The following is a 17,133-nucleotide window of genomic DNA, read 5'->3' as shown; positions in this document are numbered from 1 at the left end:
GTTTCTGAAGAATCCCTTATTTGGAGAGAAGAAGTCCATGTAGCACAGCTAAGTTCCAAACCCCAATCTCGGTCCATCCATCACCAAGCCCAGCTGAGTTTTCCTCTACACTGTAAAAGGAAGTACCACTGGCCTTCAGTATTTAAACCCGGGAAGAAGGACAATTGCCACTTTTCCTCAGGGCCCACCACTCCAAACAAGACCAGTAACAACCACAAAGTACCTCATGGAAACTGCTAGAAAGGACTTTCTTTTCCAATGAAAGGGTATTCCACTCATTTCCCTAAGCACATGAAAAAAACTCTTTTAGTACCTTTTTAAGGAAAAGGCCAATACCAGAATTACAGTAACAAAGAAGCACTAACAAGTCACCTCCATCCATCCAATGTCCCAGGGCTTAAATAACTGGCTTGCACAATCCAGTAAGTACATTGCTTTTTCTCGTTGAAACAGATCTTAGAGCCAGAGACAGTACTTTAAAGAATTCAGCCAATACAAAGACCCTAAGAAGGTCGAGCTCTAGTATACGCTTTCAACAGTTACAGCCAAACCCAGCCCAGTAAAATTTATTACCTCTGAAACTAAGATGCTAATAACAATATCCATTCCATTTGTAACATGTTATGGGGTAGCTGTTTTAAAGATTCTCTGAAATCTGAAGATAAAAGTAAAATCAGATGTTGTCCAAAGCATATAGAGATGTCCCTCGAGGGAATTAATGCAACTCTGATGAGAATTCTTTCCGAAACAAAACAGAAAACACACATTATCTAATGAGAACTTAATTTCTGGTATTTTTCCACTATATATTTTTTCTTTTTCTTTTTCTTTTTCACTGTATTTTTTTCTTCAAAGAAGAAAAGTATCTATAATAAAATTTGGATTTTCTGTTTCTTCACCATTTTTCTTTACTACCCCCACCATTAAAAACAGCTCAGGCAACAGACAGGGTCCATGCCACAGCTTTAAATACGACCAGTAATAGGATTTTATGTTTTGCCATGCTACATGTATCAAATGATTATTTAAACTGTCAAGACATGACATCTTTAGCCTGAGATCTGAGAATTTGGCCCTTATTTGTGAGATGAACAAATATATACACAGGGAAAAGAGGTTTAAAGGATAAACACCAAAATGTTAACTGCGTGTTGCTGGAGTCACTGAATATCTAGTGAGTTTAATTTTCTTCTCTGCATTCACTTTTATTTTCCATGATCTACAATAAACATTTATTATTTTGGTAATAAAATATTAAAAAATCTTTATGTTAGATGATTTTATGCTAATTTATAACCTTATGAAAGTATATATTCCTCAGAAGCCACTCAGAAAAAAAATTACACATACTATATATATATTAGCAGACACTGTCAAATATTCAGGGATTCCAAGAAGGTAAAAAAAAGTGAATATTTTAACTCTTACTGACTATTCTATTCACTATAAAAACACTCCCATGCTACCGATTTAAAAATACAATAGAAAATGTTTAAACATCAGAGAACAAAATAAATAAGCGTTGTTTTAGGGAAGAACCCAAGTTTTCCTTCCCCTTTAAATAAGATAAAAAGGCTAAAAGGGGGAGGGGGAGTAAACCATGATAAGAACATGCATTATCCCACCCCAAAGACTGTAAGCCGGTGAAAAACATTTCAGAAAAATGAACAGCCCTTGAATGTTTAGATTTAGCCTTGAAGCAAACACACTAGAACAAAAGTTATCCCTGAAACTGCTACCCAAGAGGGTAAGGAAACAACAAGAAACTCAGAGCCAGAGACAGTAGCCATAGACGCTGATCTCCTGGAGGATGTTTTTTACCCGCTCCCTTGTGGCCCAATTCCTACATTTTTCCCACACTCTACGGAAGTACTAAAACGCCAAGGCTCTTAATAAACTGCATATTTAAATACGGAATGGAAAAATCTTTTCAAAATTTCAGTGCTCTTTACATCTTTAGTATTAATACTGCTTTCCTGTAAGTTCTGACAGAAAAAAGTTGAATAGCAAAGGGTATATTTGGCTGATCAGTCATTTTACTTATTAGTTGTTATCCATCTAAAATGAGGCTTATTGGTGGTATTAGGATATTTTTGATAAAGAGCAAGAGTTTATCGTTAGGTACCTCTAAAAATTTGGGAAATGTGGACATGACATTAGAACTCTTCCACAATCCCATCACCAGCGATAACCACGTTCTAAGCACAGATATATTTAATTATACATATATACCTCCAAAGAATAAATTCTGCTAACATATAGCATTCTGCATTTCATCCTAGTTCATCTGTTGGATAAAAATTTGTAATAATGTTCTAATACAGACTTTACTGAGTAGCCAATGGCTTCAAGTTTATATGTTAACATCAAAAACAAGGATGCTCCATATTCCACATCAGAGATGTCAAATGGCTTTAAAAATCGCTCAGGTGTTTACTTTCATAGTTTAGAGTTTATTAAGAATGGAATTATGACACCTATAAACAAGGGTCAATTTCAAAGTAATCTTGAAATTATAACATCTTACTTTCACATCTCAAAGCACATTTAATCTGAAACCCTCCCCAATCAACCACTTAAAATCGATGGCAGAAAAAAACACAAAACTCGTGGAAGTGAATCAGTTCATTTCTACAAGCTACACTTTACAAAGTACCAATACCGTTGGGATTTGTACCATGAAACAAAAAGTACTATTTCCTTCCAAACATTTCCACCAAAGATGAAGGGCAATGTGATTCATTCCTAAGATTCACCTTCAAAATGTTATCCCCACAAAATTCCCCACTTTCAAAGCCTTAAAATAGCCTTCTGCTTCCGTTCATGGTGGAGATTACTCAATCACACATACATCTCTTTCTCACCTATGTGACAGACAGATGCAATAAATCATATGCATACCTAAGAACTTCCTTTCATACAAAGAAGGAAGTATATTATTAAAATTCATTCCTCTCACTCTTAGCTTACACTACTCCCAAATGGTGAGAAACCATTAATTGGAAGTAATATACATCTGGAGTTATTTTTATTTTAAAATTTTCACTTGGAATTTTATCCATATTTCTGACCAATTCCAAGGAAACATGATGGCCTAATTGTTACATCCCAGCAGTAGCTGGGTTTCTACAAGTGAGAAAAGTATGTCATAGAATTCCAGGGCCCTCTCTTCCCAAGTGTGCATTTTGGAAACACTAAAGAATCCTGGTCTTCCCCACCTTTCTACCTGACCCAGGTTAGTATAGAGTCACATTAGCATGCCATCACATCTGAATGCTCTACTTCCTCTCAGCTCTATACCCTGAAGATACAGATTTACGCATTTTTCCTCTGCCCTTAAAAAAGTGTACAGAAGGACAGATGAGGCAATCCTTTGGAAGTTTAAACTATTCTTTAATAATGATCTATAGGTGGCCACATTTGCTTTTTTTCTTTCCTTTCTTAAAATGAAAAGCTGCTTGCTTTTTTGATCATTTAAAAACAGCCCTCATGGTAGTCTATTATATTTACTGTACTCTTCTCTATTTATAAAATATTTCAAAACTCAAAATGAGAAACATTACATCATTGGAATTTCCTTTCTTGTAAGAAAGGAAATCACCCATCAACCCACCATCCAAAGCAAACCATTAATATTTTAATGTATTTCCTTCCAGTCTTTTATTTAATAAAACAAAACTGGAGTTAAGCCCTATTATATACCCTTGCATAAAGATATTTCCACTGGATATGATATTGTTAGCATTTTCCCAATTCAGTAATATTTTAACAAACCAGTACTATATTGAATTCCAGCCAATCCTGTGCCATAATTTATTTGAGTATGTCCCATTTGCTTTTTCACTATAAATACTGATAAGAAAATCCTTGTTTAGAAACCTCTGTCCTTGGGTGGGGGTGCCTGGGCTAAGAGTCAGTAGGTTAAGAGTCTGACTTGAGACTTGATCTCTTGGTTCATGGGTTCCAGCCCCACGTCCAGCTCTGTGCTGACAACTCAGAGCCTGGAGCCTGCTTCAGATTCTGTTGACTCCCTCTCCCTGCCCCTCCCCCACTCTCACTCTGTCTCTCTCTCTCTCTCTCAAAAATAAATAAACATTAAAAAAAATTAAAAAAAAAAAAACAACCAACCCTCTGTGCTTGGGGTGCCTGGGTGGCTCAGTTGGTTTAGAGTCTGGCTCAGGTCATGATCTCATGGTTCGTGAGTTCCAGTCCCACGCACGTCAGACTCTGTGCTGACAGCTCAAAGCCTGGAACCTGGTTTGGATTCGGTGTCTCTCTCTCTCTCTCTCTCTCTCTCTCTCTCTCTCTCTGCCCTCCCTCGCCCCCTCTCACACTCTGTCTCTCTCTCTCAAAAAATAAACATTAAAAAATATTTTTTTTAAAGAACTTAAAAAAAAACCAACTCTGTCCTTATTTTTATTTCTTTCTTTAGGTTACAGAACTGCAAGTGGGATTTCACTCCAAAAAATTATAAACATTTAAGGTTTCTGTTATATATATAACCCAGTGTTTTCTACTAAGTTTGTATTAACCCAAACATTCTCCTGACAGGTAATGCAGAGCTTCTATTTCATGGCATCCCAGAGAGTATTATCTATCTACTAATTAAAGTGGAAAAATTAATCTGATTGTTTTGTGTTTTGTATTATTGGTGAGTTTGAATAATTCAATATAGTTATAGTTATTGAACTATCTGTTCATATCCTTTCCCCTGAATAGTAGGATTTTAGTGTTTCCTTGTTTGTTAAAAGTATTAGTTAGGTTTGCCTTACCTATAATTCAGACATAAGGACAAGTTTAATGTAGATTGAACTTAGCATTATTTATCTGAATGATGGTATTGTTTACCGGGATATATCTTTTTTGAATAAATCAAAATATTTATTTGAAAGAAAGCATAAAATTGAGACAAAATGTCCACGTCTCATGCTAATCAAAGGTACTGTAATGGGCAGTGGATTATCTCACTTAACTTTAATGATCCTTTGTGACAAGTACTGTCAATACCACCACCATGCAGATGGAGATACTGAGGCACACAGACAGGTTAAGGCAGTTTGCCCAAAGTCACTTAGCCTGTAGAAGGAGTCACTAGGTTGTGTAACTCCAGAGCCTGAAACTTGGGACCCTTGCATCCAACAGCCTCCCATCAGCCACACTAGCCCTGATGTGTCTCAACTTCTCCATTATCTCCACTCAGGGTTCTACTGGAACCTCAAATTCAACATGTTTAAAGACAAAACTGATTCTCTTACCAACCAGATTTCCATTCTTTCCTGGGTCTATTTCTCTCATCATCACCAACCATGCTCTTTGTCATCATCCAAATTTGAAATCTTTGTCACCTGAGCTCCTCATGCAGTTAGCTCCACTTCCCATCCATGTACCCTACAAACAGCTGGCACAGGACTGGGCCTTCACAGCCTTTCTCCCTTCTCTCCCCTCCTTCTCATTTCCTTGGCTATCACCATAACCTGCTCCCTTAACCTTCAGACCCCCACAATCACCTATTTCTTGTTTCCCTGCTTTTGGTTTCTTCCTGTTCCACTCTATTCTCAACTCTTCCAGAGTGCTGTGTCACTCCAATATCTTACCATCACAGAATATTAGGGGTATATGGGATCTTAAAAATTAAGCATTAGATCTGATCAACCGGTAGTCACTGCCTGAAGCACTGCACTGAGAAAGTTACTGAGGCTCTATCTCAACTTTGCAGAAAAAGTATCAGGGCTGATTTTCTACATCTGCCAGGGACAGAGGGAATGATACTCATGTGCCAGGTTTTATCCCCCACTATAATTTCATCTAAGTTTTTCATTTTACAAATTTAGAACTGAGAACAGAAGGGTAAATGGCTTGCCAAAGTCACACACCAGAACATTAAGAGGTCTTTTATCTTCTGTGGATGTATAGAGAGTATATTCTATTCAGTAGAGTATACAGTCCTTAGATTCAGGAACTAAATCTTATTTAACATTAAACCAGCCATACCACCATCACTGCAACCCAGTTTCAAGCCCTGGCAAGAGAAGGTACCCAGTAATTATTATCCAGTATCCAATAAGCGTATCAAAAACTAATACTGAAGAGTAATCTTAGAGATGCAGCAAAGGGAAAAGAGTAGTATAAATGCTTCTTGGTAAAAAGAACTATCATACTACTTTCAAGAACGGGAACCTGAGCTGACAAAGAGTTTCTAGTAAGTGGTCTCGTACAACCTGTGCTTATCAATACATAAATTCCATTGGTAAAACAGCCTTTTAAAAAATAAAAGAATAAGCTGTTTAATACCTCTTTTGACATAAAAATATTAAGGTAGTTTGGGGAAAGCATTTAAAAGAAGTTAGTGGCTCATACAGCTTAGGCAGTTTGAAGAGAAAGTAAAGGAACTGTTATTAACTGAATACCTACTATGTTCCTAGCACCATACACTGTGGTCTCACAACTGTATGAGGAAGTATTAACATGTCAATTTTACTGATGAGGAAACTGGTTTCAAGAGTAACGAACTAGCCCAAGGCTAGAACCTAGCTATGGCCACATGAACAATACAGAATAGCATTAGGATCTGAGCCCAGATCTGTTTGACTCCAAAACTCATGCTCTTTCCCAACTGAAAAAAATTTTTCTGCAATAACAAAATTATCCTCATAAACCTTAAAGGACAAAACCTGATTATGACACTACTGAAATTATGAACGACTGTTCATCAAAAGAAACTAAGAAGAGTTTTTAAAAACAAACACAAACTGGGAGGCAATTTTTGCAACACATATAATCCACAGGGATTAGGAAGCAATCTACATAAAGAACTCCTACAAAACAGTAAGAAACAAATTTAAAAGATAAACAGGCAAAAGACTTAACAGGGACTTCACAAAAGAAGGAACCCAAATGGCCAATAATATAAATAGATACTTAACCTCAGTAATCAGGGAAATGGCAAATAAAAAGCGCTACGAGACATTTCATAAACATCAACTAGACAACAGTTTAAAGTCTGTTAAATGAAGTAGTGGCAAAGTTGTGGACTAATCATAACACATACATTACTAGTAGGAACACAAACAGTACAACCACTTGGGAAAAATAGTTTGGCATATCTAGTAAGGTTGACAATCCACATACTCTATCATCCAGCAAATTTCATTCCTCAGAGAGGCAGATAATATGTGTATGTATGTTTAAATCTATCTCCTCATATGTATTAAGAGACATGTAGAAGACCCATTCACAGCAGCCTTTTTGTAAGAGCAAAAAACTGGGATCAATCCAAATCTCTATCTACAGTAAAAGGAATAAATAAGTTGTAGTGGAATACTATACAGCAGTAAAAATGAATGAACCACAGCCACAAAATGAATGAATCCCAGGAATAAAATGTTAATCTAAAAGTTCAAGACACAGAGGGGCGCCTGGGTGGCTCAGTCAGTTAAGCGTCCCACTTCGGCTCAGGTCATGATCTCACAGTCTGTGAGTTCGAGACCCGCATCGGGCTCTGTGCTAACAGCTCAGAGCCTGGAGCCTGCTTCAGATTCTGTGTCTCCCTCTCTCTCTGCCCCTCCACCGCTCATGCTTGTCTCTCTCTGTCTCAGAAATAAACATTAAAAAAATTAAAAATAAATAAATAAATAAAAGTTCACCAGACACAGAAAAATACATGAAGTATCATTCCTTTTACATAAACTTCAAAAACATACTAATATTAAAAAACTTTAAAGGGTAACCCATAAAGAAGAACAAGGGAAGGATAAGCCTAAAACTCAGGACAGTGGTTGCTTCAGATGGGATGACAGAGAATCACTCAAGGGACTATGAATGTACAATGATAAGGTTTTTCCTCTACTAGGTGGTGCTTGTGTGAGTGTCCACTGGTTTATGATTCTGTAACATATCTTTTATGAGCATTATTTTGTATGTACAAATCACTTAATAAAAAACTTCAAGAAGGCAATGGACCAGAGGGGCAGGACAGCGAACATACCAGAAGTAACTGACAACAGAGAACAAGATGTCAGTCAGAAGAGAGCAAAGGGACCAGAGGGGACACCTTGCACTCACTCAGGCAAGCTTTCCAGACTCTAGTTCTGCTGTCTCAAAGCCAAGGCCTTTTTCTCTAGACAGGGAGGGCATATTGTTTACCAGCTTTAGAAGCGTTCTAGAAAAGAACTAAAAAACTTGACTAACCTAAATAAACTACAAAAAGTAAGGGTCTTCCACCTAAAGATTAAAGAACTTTACAATGTACTCCTGTATTAAGTGATTTACAGTCAGTGCATCCCTTTCTTCAATACCACTTAATAACACAAAGGGAAAAACGTGCTGATACTTTAGCAAAAGACAAAAGAAAGATACCAGAAGGAACCTTGTGATACAGAGGTCCCTTAGCTGAAGAAGTAGAGCAGTTTCTCCATTTAACATGCATACAAGTCACTTAGGGGTCTAGTTAAAATGCAAATTCTGATGGGGTGGATCTGGAATGAGACCTCTAAGAATCTGTATTTATAACTCCTGATGTTACTGTTCCACAAACCTTACTACCATACCATATCAATACATTATGAAAACGCCTTTTTGGGTAATGTCTAAAAACAGAAGTATGGGTGCCTCTAACTGGGATAGCTTCATTTTACCCACTAAGATACAGAAATTGATGATACTACTCCTACACTATATAAACTTGGGTACAGGATTACTGTTATCAGAAAAATCAAGAAGGGGTGCCTGGGTGGCTCAGTGGGTTAAGCATCCGACTCTTGATTTCGGCTCAGGTCATGAACTCACAGTTTGTGAGTTTGAGCCTCACATGGGCTCTGCACTGACAGCAGGGAGCCTGCTTGGGATGATCTGTTTCCCTCTCTTTCTGCCCCGCCCCCCCCATAAAACAAAACATTAAAAAAAAAAAAAAAAGAAAAATCAAGAATACTAAACTAGGTCTTTTGCAAAGAAAAGGTGCTTTGGGAGACAGCAAGGACTGAAAATTTACAAGAGAAACCCATGAGGGGTTTTACTCACTTCCACAAACCTATAGAAGTAGTCTTTCCAGAAGACGTATTAGTCCCTTCCTAATGGAAAAATGGTTTCCCAGTAGTATTGAAGAAACCAGGACTACCCTAAGGAAAGCCACAGAACATTAGTTAAAGACTGATTATAATGCAGATGTTGGTCAGGGCCCAAAATAATTAAAGGAGCATCACATCACTGTATATATACATGTGTGTGTATAGCTTTAGACTCCTAAGAATATGCTCTTAAAATGAAAAGCTTATTATTTTAACAAAAACCACATCAAATAATATTCACTCATCATGTCTGTTTGTTTAGTAGTAGTAAAATCCTTCCATCTCAAAATAGTACTTCTACACGTAGAGTCATGCTTTCATACAGCACTCAATAACCACTCAGACAGACTCTTCCAAGGAAACGCCAGTGCCAAGTCTCTGCTAAGGATGTGTCACAAGTAGAGAGTGAAGTCTTCTCACTTGCTCCTACAACATCACAGACTGTTGTTACTAGTCTCACCCCAGAGATGCTCTGCACAGAAAGCCTGCATAGCAGGAGATGGCCAAGTGACAGCAGTTTCCTTATGGCCCCAATGCTACTCTCAGATGAAGGGTTTGGTTAGTCCAGAGATGACAGAGTTACAAAGAGCATAACCTAACAGAATTCTGCACCTGGTGTGTACGTCAGAACAGCTAAACCCCCTGTGCCATCAACACAGGATATTTTTTTACAACATAATAAATCCAAAATGTCTGGATAATCCATGGAAACAATACTCCCAACCATCCGTAGGCATCACAATTTTATACAACCAGAGCAACGATGAAATCCAAATTAAAAAAAAATTCTGTATCTTAATGGCCGTCTATTAGAGAAATTCAAAATAATGCACATAAACCACACAATTTAAATTCAGTTCTCCTCTGAAGAGCCCCATAAAATCAAATGCCACTAAGCTGGATTCATTAGAGTTTTTAAAAATAAAAGTAGATACGCTCTTGCATTGAAACACTGACCTTCCCTTCCAGTTAGCATACTGAAATTCTCTTTTTCACTTAAACATTTTAGAAGAGCCTGGGGTGACATTTAGATGTATCCCATTTGCCATCGCACACTGAATAAATGAATTGTGGAAGCAGCATTTAGAAGAGAAATTCCCAATGTTCCCAGACTAAACAGATGAGGACACTGGGAATCATCTCCTCTGACCAAATACCAGCCACCGAGGCCTTGGTGGTCTCCCCTTTCTCTTGGTCTCCCTCCCCAGCCACATCTGCAAAAAATATGTATGCAAAAAATACATATAAACAAACACAAGTGCAGTCAGTTACCATGATAATTCCATTAGTCATGACTGTACACTTAACTTGACTATCTAAATCAATCTGAATACCAACTGACCAACAATCATGACACTCACTTACCTAATAATCCTTAGTAAAGAATCCAAATATGCAACTGTACTTGATTTACAGAAAAAAGCAAATGATGGAAATACAGCAAATACAGGTTAAAGAAACAATTTTTAATCCATCAAAAAATACGTTCCTTTTTAAAACAACTTACTGAATGTTAGTATTTTTAGAAATGTCTCAGAGACGTAAGAACTAAAACACACCAATCATTTCATTTCAAAAAAATGGTTTCCTATAGGAAAGATTCATATTCTTAGTATTAACCAAAGACAGAGGTACTGTAATGTCATCGCTGTGAAGCTCCAATTAATCAACTTTTCACATATGAAGAAATCGATGGATAGCTGGGTTGCAGTCACAGATTATGGGTAATGCACAGAAAACACTGCGACTCCCAATACTGACTGCACCACTGCCTCTGCACACCCCCGGGCCTGTCCTCCCTGCAGCCCCTCCCTACGGCTCAGGTCCCTGGGTCGAAGATCAGATTCCCGTCCGCAACCGCAGGCCGGCTCCCTCAGCCTGCATTGGCGCTGCAGGACGCCCCTTCTTCCCAGCACAGCCCGACAGGCGGGGCGGGAGGGCTCACCCCAAACAGCAGACTCCCCCCTCACTGCTAGGTGACCTGGTCCTCCTGACGCCACATCCAGCTGAAGCAGCATGACAAGGTAGAAGCAGCTCCCAGCCGCGGCCAAGGGCAGCCCCGGGCCTGGGTGGGGCCGGGCGGGGGCCGCAGGCGCCGAGTGGCCGTGCCAAGCCCCGGCAGCGAGAACCAGGGGAGGCTGCGATACTGCTGCATTGTGCTGCATCACGGCGAGGGCACTGGGAGCCATCCATCTTGCCAAAAAAGCACATCCCCGCCCAAATAAACCCCACCGAATCCATTTTTCTCCTCTGCTGAAGCACCGTCACACTCGCCCTCTCCTCGCTCTGTGGCCCTGCTTTTGACTGGAAAAATAATGGACTTGGTTTCGTATACTGACATCCACAACACTCCCCTCCCCATCTGACGGCAGGCACTTGGCATCTCTCCTCTCACAAAAACAAAGAGAAGGCTCCCCCCAAAAAGGAGGGCCGCGGGCGTGGTGTGAGAGATGAAGACGAGAGGGGCTTCCAGCCCACCACCCCAAAGGCCAGCCCGGAGGGTCACCGCGCTGATACAAACCTGTTGAAGAGCCGGTGGCTGGAGCTGAAGGGCGGGCGCCGCCGCCGCTCCGCGCCCCGAGGCGGCTCACGCCCAGCCCTGGGAGAGTGGGGACGGCAGGGAGGGCGGGGGGCGGGCGCCGGGAAGGGCGGGGGGGGGGGCGCCCGGCCGCCGCCTCCGGTTTAGCTGCAGCGCAGCGCAGCGGGGACCACGCCTGGCCGCATCCCCCGTACCGTTACGCGCACAGCCCGGCCCTGTCAACGCCGCCCCCGCTCCCCACCAGCCCCGGCCGCAGGGAGGGCACCCGAAAATACGCCCCGCGTGCTGCCCACTCCGCACCCACCCCCGCACCAGGGGCCGCTGCGCCCAGCTGGAGGGAGTAGGCGGCGGAGGCAGGGAGGAATCCGCGCCGCTGCGTCCGAAGATGGGGCTGGGCGGCCGCGGTGCGCACGGGGGAGCTGCGTTCGCCTCACTGCGGAGCCTGCCGCCCCTGTCCGCATAGCCCGCGTACTAATAAGCACTGGAGATCAAGGCTCCCCGCGCCGCCCCCGCCCCTGCTCCGCAGTCTCCCTGCCCCCACGCCGCTCCCCAGGCGCAGGGCATTGGCGGGGCAGCGGCGTCCTCCGGGCCTGGGCCCGCGCCCCTCCTCCTGTCCTCCCGCCGCCCAGGAGCCCGCCCGGGAGGCAGCCCCAGTGAGTTGGCATCTTCCAGCCTAGGCCCCCCACCTACCTCCCGAGGATAAGGGGGTGGGGGCGCCGGGGTCCCGTCCTCCTCCCGCTCCTCGGCGGCCGGGCGGGTGGGCCGGGAGGCGACTCCGCGGGGCTGTCCGCGGCTGGGGCCGGGGCTCACAGGACGGGACCGGTGGGCGCTGCTGCGCGGGGCTGCGCGCTCGCTCCGGGCGGAGAGGCGGCCGAGGGAGGGACTGGAGGAATCCGCAGCCTGCACGGCAACAGCTGCACTGATTCCGGGGGCTGGGCGGGAGCGCGGGGCGGGGGGAGGAGGGGAGGGAGCGGGCCGGGAGGGGGCTAGGGGCGGGGAGAGAGAGCGCGCGGGCGCCGGGAGCGCGCACACACACGCGCGCGCACACGCTCTCTCCCGCACACCCTCCACACTCCTCTCCGCTCACCGCTCCTCCCTCCCTCAGTTCCTCCCTCTCCTACCCTCGGCGCCTGTCGGGAGCCCCGCAGCCGCCCACCCAGCGCCTGCAGCGCGCGCCAGCCGAACCTCCGGCGCGTCCACGCACTCCCCAGCTGAGGCTCTCCTCCGGCCCGGCGCCTACCTCGTCATATGCCGCGGGGACCCGCCAGGCTGGCCTGGCCTGGGTGGGCACCGCCGCCGCCGTTACCCGGGCGAAGGGACAATGGGGGCTTTGTCCCCCACAGCCGGCGAGGGCCAATTTCACGTTTAATTTGAGGCTAATTTGATTATCGCTTTAGAAAGGGGCAGCCTAATTTTCTACGTGATTTGTGCAGCCTCTTTTCGCCCGCGATGTTGGCGTTTGGAACGCGCTGGAGAGTGTTGAGAGAGGTTTTAGAGCGTCTTTTGGTTGTTTTGGTTTTAGATATAGGTGGTGATGCCTTATAGGTTCCGCCCAGCCTCATGAAGAGCCACAGTGACCTCTCCGTGGGAAACGTTGGGCGGTGGGGGCAGAGGGTTGTTCCTCGGTGAAATCACGATCTTCCCCCGATTTGTGAGTGCTTCTTCACCGTGTCCCTCAGGGCGGACAGTCCCTACAAGTGGTTTGTCCAACTCCTGCCTCTGGGCGTTCTGGCTCACTCACTTTAACCTAAAACCGGGTGCGTTTCCTGAGCCACCCGTGCGGAGTGGGGTTGTTCAGGCAGCAGGGCAAGCCCCGCGATGGTTTTAGAATTTGTTTTCTTCCCCTACCCAAAAACCCTGAGACGGACACCGGCCGTTAACTCGAGTTTTTGTCAAGTGCTAACGCCTCTTCCCAACCAGCTTGCCCACCCAGTCAGTCCCCAGGCTATGTAGAAATTATGGAACCGCCACTGTTGGGGAGAAAGGATGGTGTCATCACCATGTCCACGAATAGAAACGCTCTTTAGAGAGCAGAGTCGGGGGAAACTGACGTTCTGCCTGCCTTGTAGGTAGCCAACGGCTGCACTGCAAGCTTTCACAAGGAAGAGGGCCCTTCTCCTTTGAATACGCCCAAAGGCTTCTCTCCCTAAAGATCTGACCTCAACCGCTGAATAAAGACAAAAAAAAAAAAGTCAATTTAGATCATGCTTCGATCTCAAATCAATAGACCCGAGGCCTGGTGGGTTTATATTTTTGCATGTATTTTTTAAATGAATATATTTTTAAGTAAATGTAAATGAAATTGTTCCAGCAGAGTGAAGATGATTCTTCCTTTTAGCGCTTCACCATCAGTTTGGATGTTTGGATCAATGTTTACTTTTGATATATATGGAAAAAAAAATTGAGAAAGGCAAGTAATTTAATATTTTTCCCAGAGGGTTGATCAACACCGCCAGAAGGTGAACTCTCCAAAGACAGGGTTCTTTTGTCTGTTTGTTCACTGTTTTGCACATAGCAGGCGCTTAGGAGGTGCTCAAAAATATTTGTTGAATTGTACAGAATTAACACGTAAGTGGCTGCCCTCATTAGGTAATACAGGAAATCCACCAGGAAGGAAAGTTGTTTCCCTTTCACTTATTTTGCTCCATAGCCCTCAGCAGTCCCTACCCACAATGTTAATGAAATACCAAAGAAAACAATGGCAATTGTGGAAAATGCCTGTTTAAATTCTTGCAGTGTTACTCTGAAATGGTGACTCTTAACAGCTTCCTTTATCGCAAATAACAGTACTTGAATAAATCTCCATTTAATGGATGAGTCACCTCCCCTACCCCATTCCACTCCCACTTAATTTTTAAAAATTTCTTTCAAAAAGGGAGGCCACACACAACCCTAGCAAGGTACTCTAGTAAAGTGCCAATAAGTATTTCAAAAATGTGAAAGGCAAGGATTCAAAGTTTCACTACAAATACCTGAGTTTTCATCAGACTTTCACTATAAATACCTCACAATTTTGAATTTTTTTGATGGAAAAAAAAATCATCTAGAAGAGCCCAGTGTACCACTGACCAAAAAAAAGTAACAGGACAAATAAAAGAGTCTAAATATGGAGAGATTATTGGTGAAGACCTATATCTCTGTGAAAGGCAATAATCTAGAAAAGGATAAAAAGCCTTAGTAGAGATGGTAACTCAAAAGGATTATTCTCAAATATGTCAGAAGCTGCTTTGTTGAGTTCTTCCTCACAATAGAAATCAAGATGATTTAAAGGAACCTAGAACTCATTGATAATCATGTCTGTATACTATTACTCTCCATTTTTGAAGCCACGTGATTATATATCTTTGTCTCCCATAGAAATAGTACTTTATTACAAAACTTTTGCAGATACAAATTGTTATTTTAACTTGCCATTCAAAATGTAGACGAAAAGATTGTCTATATATATATGTCACTACAGACTAAATTATGATGTTATAATACACAGTTCCCAAATCTCAGTATAGCACACGAGTTCCAAATCAACGAGTTAATTTATTGCTGATATCAAATCAACTGTGGTTCCAAGAGACCGTCTCTTGGGCGAAGCTGTCTTCTATGTGTCAGCTCAGCATTATAGAATATGTTAATATTATGGTACCTCCATGTCAGTGGGTACTTGCACAATCTCCATTGTAAGGAAAGACTATGATGGAGGGTTAAGTACCAGCAACTAAATACTTCCACCCAGAAATGACGTAAGGTTACCTCCACTCACATTTCATTTGCCAAAGCAAGTCCCATAGCTATACTTGAAACCAGATATTGACAAACAATAGTATTGTCTGCCTGTTTTGTTTAGAAAAGAGAGACTGGTGCTTAAAGTATTTCCTTGGTTACATTAAATCAACCCAATTAAAACCCATCTTTTATTGTATTGATAATACCCTAAAATTTGAAATTGAGAACACATTTTGAACATTTGAATAAATGTTTTTCATTTCTATTTACTCCTAAACTTGACTTCCTTTCAACTCTGAACTAGTCTGGAAGTTTCCTCATAGTAGAAATGTTCTATTTGGGGCTTCAGACATATTAATTTAGCACTGGGAAGATGTAAAGACTTACATGTTTGAGCTACCAATATCATGAATTAATAGTTTTTAATATTAAAGCACTAATATTAAAGCACTAATAACACATTTACTGATGTATGAAATAATTCATTCTCTCATTTATTCAGGAAATATATATACTTTGATCTGTTCTAGACCATGAAATAGAGCAATGGGCAAAATAGAAAAAAATCACTGCCTTCATGGATTTTCCTTTCTAGTAGGGGATACAATCAATAAACAAGTAAGATATATGTGGGATGATAAATCTCAATAATCTAAATATGTAGAAATAATATTTATAAAGTGATGAGAATAAGAAGCCTAGCTTTCTATGAAAGTCTCCTCAAATTTTCTATTAATAAAAATAAACGTAAGTAGCAATTGTAAAATGCTTTCAGTTTTTAAAATGCTTTAAAAAATATATTTTTTGTCCTTTTTGTTAGTCCTGTGGGGTAGATATTAATCCCATCTTGTAGATTAGAAAACTGAAGACAACAGCAGGTTAAATAAGTTGCCCAAGGTCACACTTGCTACGAAGAGCCACTGGTATCTGCTTAGAAGATAGCATAGCAGAGCTGTGTGCTTGACATTGCATTATTATTAAGAAGCAGTTTTGTTTTGCAAGATGAAAAACTTCTTGAGATTGATGGTTGTAATGTTTGCACAACAATGTGAATGTACTTTATGCCATTGAACTGTACACTTGAAAGGGTTAAAATGGTAAATTTTATGTATTTGTTACCACAAGGTTTAAAAATGTTTAAAAAATGTTTTAAATAATTTTAAATTGAGACCTCTAGAATAATAGAATAACTGCTCTCTTAACTCTTCTTCAGTTAACACATTTGGATTACACAATTCATTTCCTCTGTATTGTGAGCAGATTGACTGATGTCCATAGCACACCAAGCACACTTTGACAGTGGGCTGTATTCTGCTACAACTGTATTTTTCAGTTCCTGCCATCGTGCTATGTACTTACCAAGTCAGTTGAGTTTATTCCCAAATTTATTTATGCCAATTATACTTGTTATAGTTATACCTATTTTACTTAGTAATTATTCTTATTATAATTAAGCATCACATAAGCCAAATAAATATGAGTGTGCAAAGAGACTTATTTCAGCGATAACTAATTTGCATATTTTAAAGTTTATTTGCTTATTTTGAGCAGAGGGATGGGGGAGAAGAGCGTGTGCACATGCACATGAAGGGAGGGCAGAGAGAAAGGGAGAGCGAGAATACCAAGCAGACTCCATGTTATTAACTCAGAGCCCAGTGCAGGGCTTGATCTCATGAAGCCTGAGATCATGACCTAAGCCGAAATCAAAAGTCAGACACTTAACCAAATGAGCCACCCATGTGCCCCTAAGTTGCATATTATTTAAATGTCTGTTAAAGGCTAAAAATACTGCATCAAATTATATGTGGGCAA

The 17,133-nt window shown here is 41.6% G+C and overlaps 1 protein-coding gene across 2 annotated transcripts in view; it reads right to left on the bottom strand.

Moving 5' to 3' along the window:
• SPTBN1 (spectrin beta, non-erythrocytic 1) overlaps window positions 1–12,515 on the bottom strand; it is a 198,619-nt gene extending 186,104 nt beyond the window's left edge. The window contains exon 1 of one of the 2 annotated variants that reach the window (XM_019421876.2): window positions 12,292–12,515. The gene's annotated coding sequence lies outside the window, so the exon portion shown is untranslated. Of the gene's footprint in view, window positions 1–11,583; window positions 11,712–12,291 lie in introns of those variants that run through there. The other variant, XM_019421932.2, reaches the window with a different exon arrangement.
• Between the last annotated feature and the right edge of the window lie 4,618 nt (window positions 12,516–17,133).

Source organism: Panthera pardus, unplaced genomic scaffold (genome assembly GCF_024362965.1).
Source record: "Panthera pardus isolate Hobbes unplaced genomic scaffold, ASM2436296v1 HiC_scaffold_25, whole genome shotgun sequence".
NCBI classification, from domain to species: Eukaryota; Metazoa; Chordata; class Mammalia; order Carnivora; family Felidae; genus Panthera; species Panthera pardus.
This window is presented reverse-complemented; position numbering and strand designations above follow the sequence as displayed.